We start from the raw sequence: 17,297 nt of genomic DNA, 5'->3' as shown, positions 1-17,297 counted from the left end.
GTCCAACTCTCACATCCATACATGACCACAGGAAAAACCATAGCCTTGACTAGATGAACCTTTGTTGGCAAAGTAATGTCTCTGCTTTTGAATATGCTATCTAGGTTGGTCATAACTTTCCTTCCAAGGAGTAAGCGTCTTTTAAGTTCATGGCTGCAGTCACCATCTGTAGTGATTTTGGAGTCCAGAAAAATAAAGTCGGACACTGTTTCCAATGTTTCCTCATCTATTTCCCATGAAGTGGTGGGAGCAGATGCCACGATCTTTGTTTTCTGAATGTTGAGCTTTAAGCCAACTTTTTCACTCTCCACTTTCACTTTCATCAAGAGGCTTTTGAGTTCCTCTTCACTTTCTGCCATAAGGGTGGTGTCATCTGCATATCTGAAGTTATTGATATTTCTCCCGGCAATCTTGATTCTAGCTTGTGTTTCTTCCAGCCCAGCGTTTCTCATGATGTACTCTGCATATAAGTTAAATAAGCAGGGTGACAATATACAGCCTTGACGAACTCCTTTTCCTATTTGGAACCAGTCTGTTGTTCCATGTCCAGTTCTAACTGTTGCTTCCTCACCTGCATACAAATTTCTCAAGAGGCAGATCAGGTGGTCTGGTATTCCCATCTTTTTCAGAATTTCCCACAGTTTATTGTGATCCACACAATCAAAGGCTTTGGCATAGTCAATAAAGCAGAAATAGATGCTTTTCTGGAACTCTCTTGCTTTTTCGATGATCCAGCAGATGTTGACAATTTGATCTCTGGTTCCTCTGCCTTTTCTAAAACCAGCTTGAACATCAGGAAGTTCACGGTTCACATATTGCTGAAGCCTGTATACGAGACAACAAAAGAGGTACTGAAAGAACAGTGTTTTGTATAGAACAGTCTTTTGGACTCTGTGGGAGAGGGAGAGGGTGGGATGATTTGGGAGAATGGCATTGAAACGTGTCTAATATCATATATGAAATGAGTCACCAGTCCAGGTTTGATGCACAATACTGGAAGCTTGGGGTTGGTGCACTGGGATGACCCAGAGGGATGGTACAGGGAGGGAGGAAGGATGAGGGTTCAGGATGGGGAACACGTGTATACCTGTGGCGGATTCATGTTGATATATGGCAAAAGCAATACAATATTGTAAAGTTAAAAAATAAAATTTAAAAAAAAATTAAAAAAGAAAAAATAATAATAATAAAGTTCATGGTCCAAAACTGCAATTACTGTTTTCACCAACCTAGTAATAAAAGCCTACACAGCATTTGGAACTAAAACATACTTACAGTTGAATGAGTTAACTTTATGCATCTCTGAGACATAAATGTGCATGGACTGAATTAATATACTGAATAAATTTAGTACTATTGAGACAACACATGCTGGACATCATGCCTAGTACCTGACGTATAGTAAGCATTCAAGTCAATGCTCAGAATTACTATTATCATTATACACTTCTTAGTCTTCTAAAACATGCTACAGTAGCAAACATTTATTATCTATATGTACTAGGCTTCCCTGGTGTCTCAGTAGTAAAGAATTTGCTTGTTCACTTGCCAATGCAGAAGATGTAGGTTTGATCCCTGGGTTGGGAAGTTCCCCTTGAGAAGGAAATCACAACCCATTCCAGTGTTCTTGCCTGGGAAATCCTTATGGACAGAGAAGCCTGGTGGACTTTAGTCCATGGGGTCACAAAAGAGTTGGACATGACTTAGCGACTAAGTAACAGCAACAATATGTGCTAGTTAGTAGGTTATATGTTGTATATTTAATCATAATCTCATGAAATAGGAATATTTATATCTATTTTAAAAGTAAGGAAGGTATAGCTCAGAAAATTTGAGTCAGATCACAAAATTAGAATTCATACTGCAACGGGTGCACTAAGTGCGGCTGAGAGGAGCCACCCCACATCCGAGGTGAGGAGCAGAAGCCAGGAGGACCACATGCCCAAAGGGCGGTGGCCAAGAGGAGTTACCCCACATCAGAGGTCAGGGGCAGCAGCCGAGAGTACCAGACTGCGATGGCGCAGGAATGGCCAAGAGGAGCTACCCCACGTCCGAGTTTGGGGGTGGCCCAGAGGAGATACCCAGCGTCCGAGGCCAGAGGCGGTGACTAGAGGAGTTACCCCACGTCCGAGGTCAGGGGCGGTGACGAGAGGAGTTACCCCGCGTCCGAGGTCAGGGGCGGCTGCCAGGAGGAGGTACTCCACACTCCAAGCCCGAGGCCAGGGGTGGTGGCCAGGAGGACCAACCCCACGTCCAAGGAGCCGTGGCTGCGTGGGCGCAGGAGGGACTAGAGGAGTTATCCCGTGTTGAAAGTCAGGAAGGGCAGCAGTGAGGAGTTACCCCTTGTCCAAGGTAAGGAGCAATCGCTGCGCTTTGCTGGAGCAGCCGTGAAGAGATACCCCATGCCCAAAGTAAGAGAAACCCAAGTAAGACGGTAGGTGTTGCAAGAGGTCATCAGAAGGCAAACACACTGAAACTATACTCACAGAAAACTAGTCAATCTAATCACACTAGGACCACAGCCTTGTCTAACTCAATGAAACTAAGCCATACCCGTGGGGCCACCTAAGATGGGCGGGTCATGGTGGAGAGATCTGACAGAATGTGGTCCGCTGGAGAAGGGAATGGCAAACCGCTTCAGTATTCTTGCCTTGAGAACCCCATGAACAGTATGAAAAGGCAAAATGATAGGATACTGAAAGAGGACCTCCCCAGGTCAGTAAGTGCCCAATACGCTACTGGAGATCAGTGGAGAAATAACTCCAGAAAGAATGAAGGGATGGAGCCAAAGCAAAAAGAATACCCAGCTGCGGATGTGCCTGGTGATAGAAACAAGGTCCGATGCTGTAAAGAGCAATATTGCATAGGAACCTGGAATGTCAGGTCCATGAATCAAGGCAAATTGGAAGTGGTCAAACAAGAGATGGCAAGAGTGAATGTCTACATTCTAGGAATCAGCAAACTGAAATGGACTGGAATGGGTGAATTTAACTCAGATGACCATTATATCTACTACTGCGGGCAGGAATCCCTCAGAAGAAATGGAGTAGACATCATGGTCAACAAGAGAGTCCAAAATGCAGTACTTGGATGCAATCTCAAAAATGACAGAATGATCTCTGTTCGTTTCCAAGGCAAACCATTCAATATCACAGTAATCCAAGTCTATGCCCCAACCAGTAATGCTGAAGAAGCTGAAGTTGAATGGTTCTATGAAGACCTATAAGACCTTTTAGAACTAACACCCAAAAAAGATGTCCTTTTTCATTATAGAGGACTGGAATGCAAAAGTAGGAAGTCAAGAAACACCTGGAGTAACAGGCAAATTTGGCCTTGGAATACGGAATGAAGCAGGGCAAAGACTAATAGAGTTTTGCCAAGAAAATGCACTGGTCATAACAAACACCCTCTTCCAACAACACAAGAGAAGACTCTATACCTGGACATCACCAGATGGTCAACACTGAAATCAGATTGATTATATTCTTTGCAGCCAAAGATGGAGAAGCTCTACACAGTGAGCAAAAACAAGACCAGGAGCTGACTGTGGCTCAGACCATGAACTCCTTATTGCCAAATTCAGACTGAAATTGAAGAAAGTAGGGAAAACCACTAGGCCATTCAGGTATGACCTAAATCAGATCCCTTATGATTATACAGTGGAAATGAGAAATAGATTTAAGGGACTAGATCTGATAGATAGAGTGCCTGATGAACTATGAAATGAAGTTCGTGACATTGTACAGGAGACAGGGATCAAGACCATGCCCATGGAAAAGAAATGCAAAAAAGCAAAATGGCTGTCTGGGGAGGCCTTACAATTAGCTGTGAAAAGAAGAGAAGCGAAAAGCAAAGGAGCAAAGGAAAGATATAAACATCTGAATGCAGAGTTCCAAAGAATAGCAAGAAGAGATAAGAAAGCCTTTTTCAGCGAACAATGCAAAGAAATAGAGGAAAACAACAGAAAGGAAAAGACGAGGGATCTCTTCAAGAAAATCAGAGATACCAAAGGAACATTTCATGCAAAGATGGGCTCAATAAAGGACAGAAATGGTATGGACCTAACAGAAGCAGAAGATATTAAGAAGAGATGGAAAGAATATACAGAAGAACTGTACAAAAAAGATCTTCACGACCAAGATAATCACGATGGTGTGATCACTCACCTAGAGCCAGACATCCTGGAATGTGAAGTCAAGTGGGCCTTAGAAAGCATCACTACGAACAAAGCTAGTGGAGGTGATGGAATTCCAGTTGAGCTATTCCAAATCCTGAAAGATGATGCTATGAAAGTGCTGCACTCAACATGTCAGCAAATTTGGAAAACTCAGCAGTGGCCAGAGGACTGGAAAAGGTCAGTTTTCACTCCAACCCCAAAGAAAGGCAATGCCAAAGAATGCTCAAACTACCGCACAATTGCACTCATTTCACATGCTAGTAAAGTAATGCTCAAAATTCTCCAAGCCAGGCTTCAGCAATATGTGAACCGTGAACTTCCAGATGTTCAAGCTGGTTTTAGAAAAGGCAGAGAAACCAGAGATCAAATTGCCAACATCATCTGGATCATGGAAAAAGCAAGAGAGTTCCAGAAAAGCATCTATTTCTGCTTTATTGACTATGCCAAAGCCTTTGACTGTGTGGATCACAATAAACTGGAAAATTCTGAAAGAGATGGGAATACCAGACCACCTGATCTGCCTCTTGAGAAATTTGTATGCAGGTCAGGAAGCAACAGTTAGAACTAGACATGGAACAATGGACTGGTTCCAAATAGGAAAAGGAGTTCGTCAAGGCTGTATATTGTCACCCTGCTTATTTAACTTATATGCAGAGTACATCATGAGAAACGCTGGGCTGAAGAAGCACAAGCTAGAATCAAGATTGCCGGGAGAAATATCAATAACCACAGATATGCAGATGACACCACCCTTATGGCAGAAAGTGAAAGTGGAGAGTGAAAAAGTTGGCTTAAAGCTCAACATTCAGAAAATGAAGATCATGGCATCAGGTCCCATCACTTCATGGGCAATAGATGGGGAAACAGTGGAAACAGTGTCAGACTTTATTTTTCTGGACTCCAAAATCACTGCAGATGGTGACTGCAGCCATGATCTTAAAAGACGCTTACTCCTTGGAAGGAAAGTTATGACCAACCTAGATAGCATATTCAAAAGCAGAGACATTACTTTGCCAACAAAGGTTCATCTAGTCAAGGCTATGGTTTTTCCAGTGGTTATATATGGATGTGAGAGTTGAACTGTGAAGAAGGCTGAGCACTGAAGAATTGATGCTTTTGAACTGTGGTGTTGGAGAAGACTCTTGCGAGTCCCTTGGACTGCAAGGAGATCCAACCAGTCCATTCTGAAGGAGATCAGCCCTGGGATTTCTTTGGAAGGAATGATGCTAGAGCTGAAACTCTAGTATTTTGGCCACCTCATGCGAAGAGTTGACTCATTGGAAAAGACTCTGATGCTGGGAGGGATTGGGGGCAAGAAGAGACGGGGACCACAGAGGATGAGATGGCTGGATGGCATCACTGACTCGATGGACATGAGTCTGAGTGAACTCCTGGAGTTGGTGATGGACAGGATGGCCTGGCATGCTGCGATTCGTGGGGCCTCAAAGAGTCGGACACGACTGAGTGACTGATCTGATCTGATTGTATCTGACAACAAGCCTACTGCCTTTCTATTGACCAACTTATTCCACTGTTAACAGCATCTTAGATTAACATATGCCCTTAATGAACTTTCTTTTTAAGATTTGAATGTGTACTTTTAATTCATTCACTCATTCATAGAGTTTTAAAATTTAGTAACATATTACATCCATTTCTTATGTTCACAGATTCTGTGGGTCAGAAATTCAGTCACGTCATACTCTACCTGGTTGGGTACGAAAATATCTGGGGCTTCAGTCATTTGAGAAGGCTGAGATGAGGAATGAAATCAGCTGAAAGCTTGGTCACTCACTTTTCTGGCAGTTGATGCTGACTATTGTCCAAGACCTGCCTGTGGTCTCTCTAGGTAGCCTCGACTTCCTTACAGTAAGTGGTTGATTTCCTGGAGTAAGCATATCAAGAAAGAGGAATGGTGAAACAGAGGCATGTCCTATCAGTGATCTGGCCTCACAAGTGACAAAGTATCACTTTTCCATAGTATATTGGTTGGAGCAGTCATAAGTACTCTTGAGTTTAAAAGGAAGAACAAATGAACTGTACCTCTTGAAGGGAAGAGGCAATGTTTGAAATAGCATTTGGGACCAGAAATACTCCTGTGGCAAATATTGGAAGATATCATCGGCTATATTTTATAAATAATAATTATTTTAATAAAATAAAATATATACACACATATATATGTAAATACTAAGTGATCATGCAGTGGGCTAGTGTGCTAAAAATTTCTGAAGTTTTCCTGAATAAAATATGTCTTAAAAGCCTTGTATAATTATAAAATAAATACTGTCCAGTAGAATTTAAATTCTACATGTCTAATGAACATACGTCTAATGAAAACATATGTCAAATGAAAATCTATGTACAGTAAAAGTGGAAGATAAGCCCTAGTTTTGCTCTTAAATTGAGCTTTCTTATGGTGATTTTTATAAGAAAGTAAATGTGGCAATAATTAAATTATTATGAGCTACTTAGGGCAGTCACTTAAAACTTAAATAATCTATTCAATCAAAACTAACATGATCTAAATTTGGGCTATTCTTTTGCTCTTTTTTTCCAAGTTCATAGAACTGAATATAAAAAACCAATTAATTTTAATATTTATAGCAAGAAAATCCACATAGAGAAATTTAAATTTAATTTTTAATTCAGTCCTAACTCAGCAAGCAAATCTTCTGATTTAGAGATTGACATTCATTTGGAATATCTCAGGGTCTGTATGTAGTTCACTAATAGAAATCCACAAAAATTACCCTATCTGTGGATTAAGAGGGTGAAGTTTTAATGAAAAATAATGAGGCTAATCAAGCTATGGGGCTTCTGTGGTGGCTCAGCAGTATAGAATCTGCTTATCATTGCTGGAGACTCAAGTTAAATCCCTGGGTCAGGAAGATCCCCTGGAGAAGGAAATCACAACCCACTCCAGTATTCTTGCCTGAGAAATCCCATGGACGGAGAACCTGGTGGGCTACAGTCCATGGGGTCACAAAAGAGTTGGACCTGACTTAGTGACTAAACAACAACAATCATGCTGTTGATCTCAATAATTATTTTAAGTTAATATGTTTGGATAAATAACAGAGGCCAACTGAAAGTGAGTCAACAAGAAAGTGTTCATTATCTCATTAACAAGCATGCAGCAACCAAGGGGTTCCTCTAGGTCTTAAAGACTGTAGCTCAGCTTCTCTGCTATTTCCTTGTCTTCTTTTGAGTTATAAAAGTGTGGTGGTCACTGCAGACATTGTTTGCAGAAAGAAAATACCTGAAGCAAGTGTAGCCATGTCCTTGTTTTGTATACCTTTTTCAGGGTAATGACATTTTGTTTTTCTGTAAGCCCCCAAAATGTTTCCTACATCACTTTGTTCAGGGTTGCATTTCATGCCTGTACTCAAACAAAAGAAAAGGAATTAAATTATCATGCTTGGCTTAGTCTAATCAACCTGTGTCACTAAGGGTTGGGAAGGGATCATGATTAACATGACCACCCAAAATGTGAACAAAATATGAGTCCTATTAGCAAACAGGGAGCAGAAAGAAGACCAGATTGGGACCTCTCCAATTTTAATGGTCATACGGTCTCCTGGGGATCTTTTTAATAATGGAGATTTTGATTTTAATGTGCTTCCAGATGATGTTGACACTGCTAATATGTGGAACACACTTAAAATACTATTAGAAAGGACACAAACTATGGTCTGTATTGCCTCAGATATTAATCCTATGATATTTCTTTTCTGTTTCATTACTGATTTTAAATGATATAGAGTATTGATGTTGATATGGAAAAATAAAAACTACAATATAATATATAAATTTCTTAACAAAAAGCCCATAAACCAAACAAATGGTTGTTTTTTTCAATTTATATACCCTCATTTTATAATTATCACTTATATTTATTATCTACCCAGGCACTTAAAGTTTGCCAGTGAAAGATGAAGTAGAATATATAAGCAATAGTGTAATATATGAGTGAAAAATGTTTATGAACTTTTGACTCATGAAGGATTTTTTAAATGTATGTATGAAGTATAAGCCAAGGCACATTTGGAAAATTTTTATACTTATTATGAATTTTATAGAATTTATAGTATCCTTCATTTAGCCAATCTTCCAGTTGCTGAAAATATGAGCGCTTATGTTACTAACTTTACATACTGACTTCCATCAAAATTGGTTGTGCTAAAAGATTATTCATCCTGTATTTCAAGGCCAAATTTGCCTGTTACCCCAAGTGTTTCTTCACTTCCTACTTTTGCATTCCAGTCCCCTATAATGAAAAGGACATCTTTTTTTTGGTGATAGTTCTAAAAGGTCTTGTAGGTCTTCATAGAACCGTTCAACTTCAACTTCTTTAGCGTTACTTGTTGGGGCATAGGCTTGGATTATCATGATATTGAATGGTTTGCCTTGGAAATGAACAGAGATCATTCTATCATTTTTGAGATTGTATCCAAGTACTGAATTTCAGACTCTTTTGTTGACCATGATGGCTATTCCATTTCTTCTAAGGGATTCCTGCCCACAGTAGTAGATATAATGGTCATTTGAGTTAAATTCACCCATTCCAGTCCATTTTCGTTTGCTGATTCTTAGAAAGTCGACGTTCACTCTTGCCATCTCCTGTTTGACCACTTCCAATTTGCCTTGATTCATGGACCTGGCATTCCATGTTCCTATGCAATATTGCTCTTTAGAGCATCGGACCTTGCTTCTATCACCAGTCACATCCACAGCTGGGTTTTCTTTTTGCTTTGGCTCCATCCCTTCATTCTTTCTGGGGTATTTTCTCCACTGATCTCCAGTAGCATACTGGGTACCTACCGACCCGGGGAGTGCCTCTTTCAGTATCCTATCATTTTGCCATTTCATACTGTTCATGGGGTTCTCAAGGCAAGAATACTGAAGTGGTTTGCCATTCCCTTCTCCAGTGGACCACATTCTGTCAGACCTCTCCACTATGACCCTTCCGTCTTGGGTGGCCCAACAGGGCATGGCTTAGTTTCATGGAGTTAGACAAGGCTGTGGTCCTAGTGTGATTTTATTGACTAGTTTTCTGTGAGTATGGTTTCAGTATGTCTGTCCTCTGATGCCCTCTCACAACACCTACCATCTTACTTGAGTTTCTCTTACCTTGGACGTTGGGTATCTCTTCACGGCTGCTCCAGCAAAGCGCAGCCACTGCTCCTTACCTTGGATGAGGGGTATCTCTTCACAGCCACCGCTCCTGACCTTGAATGGGGAGTAGCTCCTCTTGGCCCTCCTGCGCCCACGCAGCTCAGCTCCTTAGATGCGGGGTTGTTCCTCTCGGCCATCGCCCCTGACCTCGGGCGTGGGGTAGCTCCTCTCGGCTGCTCCGGTGCCACTGCAGCCTGGTGCTCTCGACTGCCGCCCCTGAGCATGGACGTCAGGTAGCTCCTCTCAGCCACACTTCTGCGTGGTCTGTCATAGCCGGCGTGCTTCTGCGTGGTCCGTTGTAGATGGAGAGAGAAGACTCTACACATGGACCATCAGATGGTCAATATCAAAATCAGATTGATTATATTCTTTGCAGCCAAAGATGGAGAAGCTCTATATAGTCAGCAAAAACAAGACCAGGAGGTGACTGTGGCTCAGATCATGAACTCCTTATGTCAAATTCAGACTTAAATTGAAGAAAGTAGGGAAATTAGACCATTCAGGTATGACCTAAATCAAACCACTTATGATTATACAGTGGAAGTGAGAAATAGATTTAAGGGACTAGATCTGATAGATAGAGTGCCAGAGGAACGATGGATGGAGGTTTGTGACATTCTCCAGGAGACAGGGATCAAGAATTCCTCATGGAAGATAAATGCAAAAAACAAAATGGCTGTCTGGGGAGGCCTTACAAATAGCTGTGAAAAGAAGAGAAGGGAAAAGCAAAGGAGAAAAGGAATGATATAAACATCTGAATGCAGAGTTCCAAAGAATAGCAAGGAGAGATAAGAAAGCCTTCCTCAGGGATCAGTGCAAAGAAATAGAAGAAAACAACAGAATGGGAAAGACTAGAGATCTTTTCAAGAAAATTAGAGATACCAAGGGAACATTTCTTGCAAAGATTGGCTCGATAAAGGACAGAAATGGTATGGACCTAACAGCAGCAGGAGATATTAAGAAGAGGTGGCAAGAATACACAGAAGAACTGTACAAAAAAGATGTTCACAACCAAGATAATCACCATGGTGTGATCACTCACCTAGACCCAGACATCCTGGAATGTGAAGTCAAGTGGGCCTTAGAAAGCATCACTACGAACAAAGCTAGTGGAGCTGATGGAATTCCAGTTGAGCTATTCCAAATCCTGAAAGATGATGCTGTGAAAGTGCTGCACTCAATATGCCAGCAAATTTGGAAAACTCAGCAGTGGCCACAGGACTGGAAAAGGTCAGTTTTCATTCCAATCCCAAAGAAAGGCAATGCCAAAGAATGCTCAAACTACCTCACAATTGTACTCATCTCACACGCTAGTAAAGTAATGCTCAAAATTCTCCAAGCCAGGCTTCAGCAATATGTGAACCATGAACTTCCAGATGTTCAAGCTGGTTTTAGAAAAGGCAGAAGAACCAGAGATCAAATTGCCAAGATCCGTGGGATCATGGAAAAAGGAAGAGAGTTCCAGAAAAATATCTATTTCTGCTGTATAGACTATGCCAAAGCCTTTGACTATGTGGATCACAATAAACTGTGGAAAATTCTGAAAGATATGGGGATACCAGACCACCTGACCTGCCTCTTGAGAAACCTGTATGCAGGTCAGGAAGCAACAGTTAGAACTGGACATGGAACAACAGACTGGTTCCAAATAGGAAGAGAAGTATGTCAATGCTGTATATTGTCAACCTGTTATTTAACTTATATGCAGAGTACATCATGTGAAACACTGGGCTAGAAGAAGCACAAGCTGGAATCAAGATTGCTGGGAGAAATATCAATAACCTCAGATATGCAGATGACACCACCCTTATGACAGAAAGTGAAGAGGAACTAAAAAGCCTCTTGATGAAAGTGAAAGAGGAGGGTGAAAAAGTTGGCTTAAAGCTCAACATTCAGAAAACTAAAATCATGGCATCTGGTCTCATCACTTCATGGCAAATAGATGGGGAAACAGTGGAAACAGTGTCAGACTTTACTTTTTGGGGCTCCAAATCACTGCAGATGGTGATTGCAGCCATGAAATTAAAAGACTCTCACTCCTTTGAAGGAAAGTTATGACCAACCTAGACAGCATTTTAAAAAGCCGAGACATTACTTTGCCAACAAAGGTCTGTCTAGTCAAGGCCATGGTTTTTCCAGTGGTCATTTATGGATGTGAGAGTTGGACTGTGAATAAAACTGAGTGCTGAAGAATTGATGCTTTTGAACTGTGGTGTTGGAGAAGACTCTTGAGAGTCCCTTGGACTGCAAGGAGATCTAACCAGTCCATTCTAAAGGAGATCAGTCCTGGGTGTTCATTGGAAGGACTGACGCTGAAGCTGAAACTCCAATACTTTGGCCACCTCATGCAAAGAGGTGACTCATTGGAAAGGGCTCTAATGCTTGCAGGGATTGGAGCAGGAAGAGAAGGGGACGACAGAGGATGAGATGGCTGGATGGCATCACTGTCTCTATGGAGGTGAGTTTGAGTGAACTCTGGGAGTTGGCGATAGACAGGGAGGCCTGGTGTGTTGCGACTCATGGGGTTGCAAAGAGTTGGACATGATTGAGTGACTGAACTGAACTGAACTGAAAAGGTTATTCACTTTTAAATTGCCTCATGTTTTTGAATTATGACCGAAATATGTAGAACTCATTACTCAAAGACAAGATTACTTCATAGAGAGGTAACACATGTTTTGACTAAATTCTCCACCAGAAACCTGGCACCAATTCACTTAACTTCTAAATTAATTACCCACTATATATCAAAAGGCAGTTTCTTCAAAGAAAAATAGTTTAAAAATTAGGTATTTAGGAACTGGTAAATTCCTTTAATCAAAAATTTATAATGTTCTACAGTTTTTTTTTTTTTTTTTTTAGTCCACTATGAGTATTTCTGGAACTTCTAGTACTTAGAAGCATATTGTATTCAAGGATATTTTCTCAGAGCATCTCACAAACCTGTTTCATCTCCTCTGCCGGCTCTGCCTTTGTATGACAGGGTTGGCTCACCACTTAGTGTGATCTCTGCTGGCACTTTTGATTATTCTAATGCATACGTCTCTGTTTTCACTCATGGTGAAAGTTCTGATGTTCAAAGTAAGTAACCCAAGAAAATTCATTCCTCAAAGATAGCTGTCTGATTATGTGTAGTATCTCTTAGTTTGTTACTTAGTTTGTTACTTTTAGTTTTAGAACATAAAAGAAAAATGGGCAAGTGAGGAACTCATGTATTTTGTTTCTTACAGTATCCCTAGTGTCCAAAAAAACTGCCTGGCATATGGTAGGTGTTCAGTTGGTGATTGAATGAGTAAATATTTCTTTTTATACAATAAAATGCAGCATTCTTTGTTCACTTTTTCTAGCAAGATTTTAAAACAATTTCATCTTCTTGATAAATTTCTCAATAGATAAAGTAATGATGCTGATGATTGACACATAAGCATAAGAGATCTTTTTCCTTTATCATGTGCTGTGCTTAGTTGCTCAGTTGTGTCCGACTCTTTGTGACTCCATGGACTCTAGCCCACCAGGCTCCTCTGTCCATGAGGATTCTCCAGGCAAGAATACTGGAGTGGTTGCCATGCCCTCCTCCAGGAGATCTTCCCAACCCAGGGATTGAACCCAAGTCTCCCACATTGCAGGCGAATTCTTTACCATCTGAGCCACCAGGGAAGTCCTTCTATATCATAGTATCCCCTATAAATAGCTTCATACTATCTTCTTTGAATAACTTAGCAATATTTTGTACATGTAGAGCATGATTTTCCTACTGCTTCAGCAATGAGTATAGATGTAAAGTCTTCCAAATGTATATTTAGAAAAATATTTTTGCTGATTAATGGGGAACTTTGACAAATTTTGAAAATACAGCTTTGAAAATGTTGTTTCCTCCTTTTAGATTGTATTCTGGCCAGTTACATGGTGGCTCAGGCAGCACTGGCAATTCCCTTTTTTCTATTGTTTATTCTGCAGGCAGCATAAAAAAAGAATAATGCTTTTTCATTATCATGATATATGCAAATGAGATTCTAAATTCCTAAATGAAGACTCAGTACTAAAATCATAGATCTTCTTAACAATGTAATATTTTATGATAATTTTAATACTAAATAATTATTTTTAAAAAGGGAAAATGACACTCCATATCCTATAATTAAGTGTAAATATATTGACCAACATTATTATTTTCCCATCACAATAATCTAACATTTTCTCCTTTCATGCTGTCCACAGTTTAATGATATTATATCCATTGCATTACCAAATAACATTAGATTAAGGAAACACCATAAGAAAACAGTAAATATCTCTGCTGAACCAACAATTGCTGGGTCTTAACTTTCTTCATTTTTGAATGATGTTTTTGGACTACTGTGATGAAATGGCTAGCTACTGATGAAAATGTATGGTCCTTCTTCCAGGGGAGTGCAGATTGTCATTGAAAGGCAACTAGGCTTCTCACATGCATTTATAGCCATGAGAAATATAAAGAGCAATAATGAGTATCTTTTTCTAAAGAGGGCATTTAAGGAGCAGATAAGGCTTCTCCACAGCTTCTGTTTCTGCTGTCTAGAAGTAGAGGACTCTAAATCATATAAGATTAGGGAGTCAGGAGATGTTAAAGATCTGAGTCTCTGAGTCATCATGTGGGGGAAAAACACTTACTAATGAGGAGCATGGGGCTACTTTGGGCTATTTCATAAGTTAAAAATAAACTGCTGTATGAAGCTACTGATATCTTGGAGTTTGCTTGTTCCAGTGGCTAACACCACCCTAATGAAACCAAGAATCACTGTATTCTACTTTATATAACTCAAAGCATTACATAAATTATTATATATATAAAACAATATTAAAACCCAAACACAAGTATATTATATGTGTGCGGGGTACATGGCAACTCACTCCAGTATTCTTACCTGGAGAATCCTCATGGACAGAAGAGCCTTGCAGGCTGTAGTCCGTTATGTCACAAAGTATATCACATATATTAATATAATTAAGAAACATTAATAACATAGGCTTTTGTTATAAAATGATTACTAGTAAATAATAATGAAATACCATAAAATCCCTATTTTGACTAGAAAGTAAACATTCACTTAAACATTACAAAGATTCTGTGAATTAGTTATTACTGTTCTCCATTGTACACATGTGGTAACTGAAGCTCAAGAAAGGTAATTTTTCCAAAGTTGTAGACTTAATAATGTTGAAATCTGTAGTTGAATAGAAGCTTTTTACCACCAAAGCTGGTTTAGTTGCATTATATTTGTTATCTTCTAAAATATTAATAGCTCTTTGAGAAACTCCTTTTGCCTCTTCCTTTCATCACCACTACTTGGCAGTAGTCTGCACAAGATGCCTCCACTTTCTGGTCACATATTCACTCTACAGATACTTGCAGTCAGACTGTAATTACTTCACTAAAACTAGTCAACTCAACTTTCATTTCACATAGATTTCAGAAGAATGAACTGATAAGGAATAATCCTAATCCAAGGGAGATATTGTGTTTAAAATGACAAATGAGAATAACATTTATTATGCTACCATTTGCATGAAAGTTAAAAAAGGAATTAATAATGTATATGCTTGTGTACACAAAGAGTATATTGGAAAGCTAAGAACCTTGTGATTTGGTTCTCTGACTTGGGATGTAAAGGAGCGAGACTGATTATTCATTTCACAGTAGGCCTTTTGTAACTTTTAAATTTTTAACCTTAATTCAGAAAATGAGATAAAAGGCACAGTTTTCCCAGAAATATATCCACATTCATTATTCAAGTTGCTGCTATAATATACACTGTGACCATAATTCTTTCTAGACAGTATCTTTTGTTCATTTTCATGCTGAGTCTTCCACCTGGAATGTCTTTTCTCTGCCAAAATCGAGTTTATCTTTCAAGGTTGTTTGAAGTTTACCTAAAATCTTCCCTAATTTCTTCCACATCAATAGAAAAATAAAATCACGCTCTAATATGGGGTTCTCTATTTGTATATTTCTTGTGACACTAAGCTAATATATTGTAGGATCTAGGTGCATGAATTATCAGATAATAAATTCCTTGAAATCAGAAATTATCTGTATCCATCTTTGTTCCACAAAGTCTAGTCCTATCTGAGTGAGAGTAATGCAATGAATTATCAAGCTCTGGTTCAGTCAGTCCTCAGTGATATGTAATGTTTTCTAATGTATCCAACCACAATTCAGATCTCAAAGACTTCTATGTACTTATTTTTCCCTCTCAAATTATGCATCATAATCCTTTTCCCAAGACATTAACTGTGTTATTTTTCTTATAAGACACAGATGATCTTTCCTTCGTGATTATAGGAGAGAGGAATTTTCATCTTTATAGTCATCACAAGAAATAAATAATGAAATGAAAGATATGGTGTGTGCAGCTAGATTCATTTGTCACTCTAGAATGGTTTTATGGTTTAATACAAACTTTTAAAAACATTTTCAAAGTCTTTTGAAATTAGTTGTCTTTTTTTCTCCAAGGTTATTAGTATAACCTTTGGAGCATATTGAGTATAAATTGTAAAAAGGCACAAATATAAGAAAATTGGTGTGCTTATAAACCAGAGTAAAATCCCTAAAATATTTCTTTTTAAATAGAAATAGTAGTCATTACCTCTAGCTATTGATTCCTAGATTTACCTTAAACTGATCTCTTTCAGAATTTAGTCCTACTAGTGATATAATAAAAAGAATTGGTGAGTAAAAGATACATATTAAAGACTTCATTTTTATTCTTGAGTACCTACATGCTTAGAAAAATGAGGAAAATACATAAAGTGTAAAAAATATAACTTAAGAGTTGTTTTGGGCTTCCCAGGTGGCTCACTGGGTAAAAAATCTGCCCGCAATGCAGAAATTGCAGGAGTTGCAGGTTTGATCCCTCAAGCCAGGAAGATACCCTAGAGGAGGAAATGGCAACTCATTCCAGTATTCTTGGCTAGAGAATCCCATTGACAAAGGAACCTGGCAGGCTACAATCCATAGGGTCGCAAAGAGTCAGACACAACTGAAGTGACCTAGTGAGCAAGCTAAGAGTTGTTTTAAATAGTAACATTTTTTTTTTCAAATTTATAGAAAATGAAATCTCAAGGAAGGTTCTATTTTATTAAGAAAATTAAGTATGATTTTCATAGATTTATATATTAATTCTGAAACCAGGAAAACATTAAGAGTAATAATATGCAAAGAGGGAAATTAAGCAGATTATCAAAAGAATATATTTAAAACACTTAGGGTTTAAATTCATTATATAAGCTTTTATTACAATAGATTTCAAAGCAGTAAAAAATGTTGTCTACAAATGGAATGAATGATGTAATAAATGGCTAATGCAGATGACTTAGGTCATAACTTAGAAATTTGTTAATTTTAATAGGTGAGAAACTATGGTTAAAATAACTTTTCAGTTATAGCTACTGAGATGTGAAACACATAGAACTAAATACAACAGCAGCACTGAACAATAAATCTCCTGTATCTTCCCAGATGACAATGTTGTCCAGTATAAAATATGTATGATAGATTTACGTGCATTCCTTCTGTGCAGTGTTCATGTAACTTTAGCTGGGAACCTAGGCCACATCATTAATCCTCAGGGAGTCCTTTCTGTTAATCATTCTTTGTAACACCTCAGGAGAATTCTATATTATTATTCTACTCATATTAAAGATAAACAAAATAGCCTAGGAGTGTGTGTGTGTGTGTGTGTGTGCATGTTAATTTAGTACAATCGCAGAGCTGAGATGAGGAATACTCAAGTTGTCACTCTAAAAGTCTATGAAACTGTAGTGTAAATCTAGTTATACTCTTTGGAATGCTTTTATGTGAATTGCTGTCAGTGTTTTTTCTCTTCTATAACTCAGTTATGGTAAGTTGTTCAGTTGTGTCTGACTCTTTTTGAGTCCATGGACTGTAGCCCATCAGGATCCT

Source organism: Bos mutus, chromosome 17 (genome assembly GCF_027580195.1).
Source record: "Bos mutus isolate GX-2022 chromosome 17, NWIPB_WYAK_1.1, whole genome shotgun sequence".
In the NCBI taxonomy this organism is placed as follows: Eukaryota; Metazoa; Chordata; class Mammalia; order Artiodactyla; family Bovidae; genus Bos; species Bos mutus.
Note: the sequence above shows the minus strand (reverse complement) of the source record.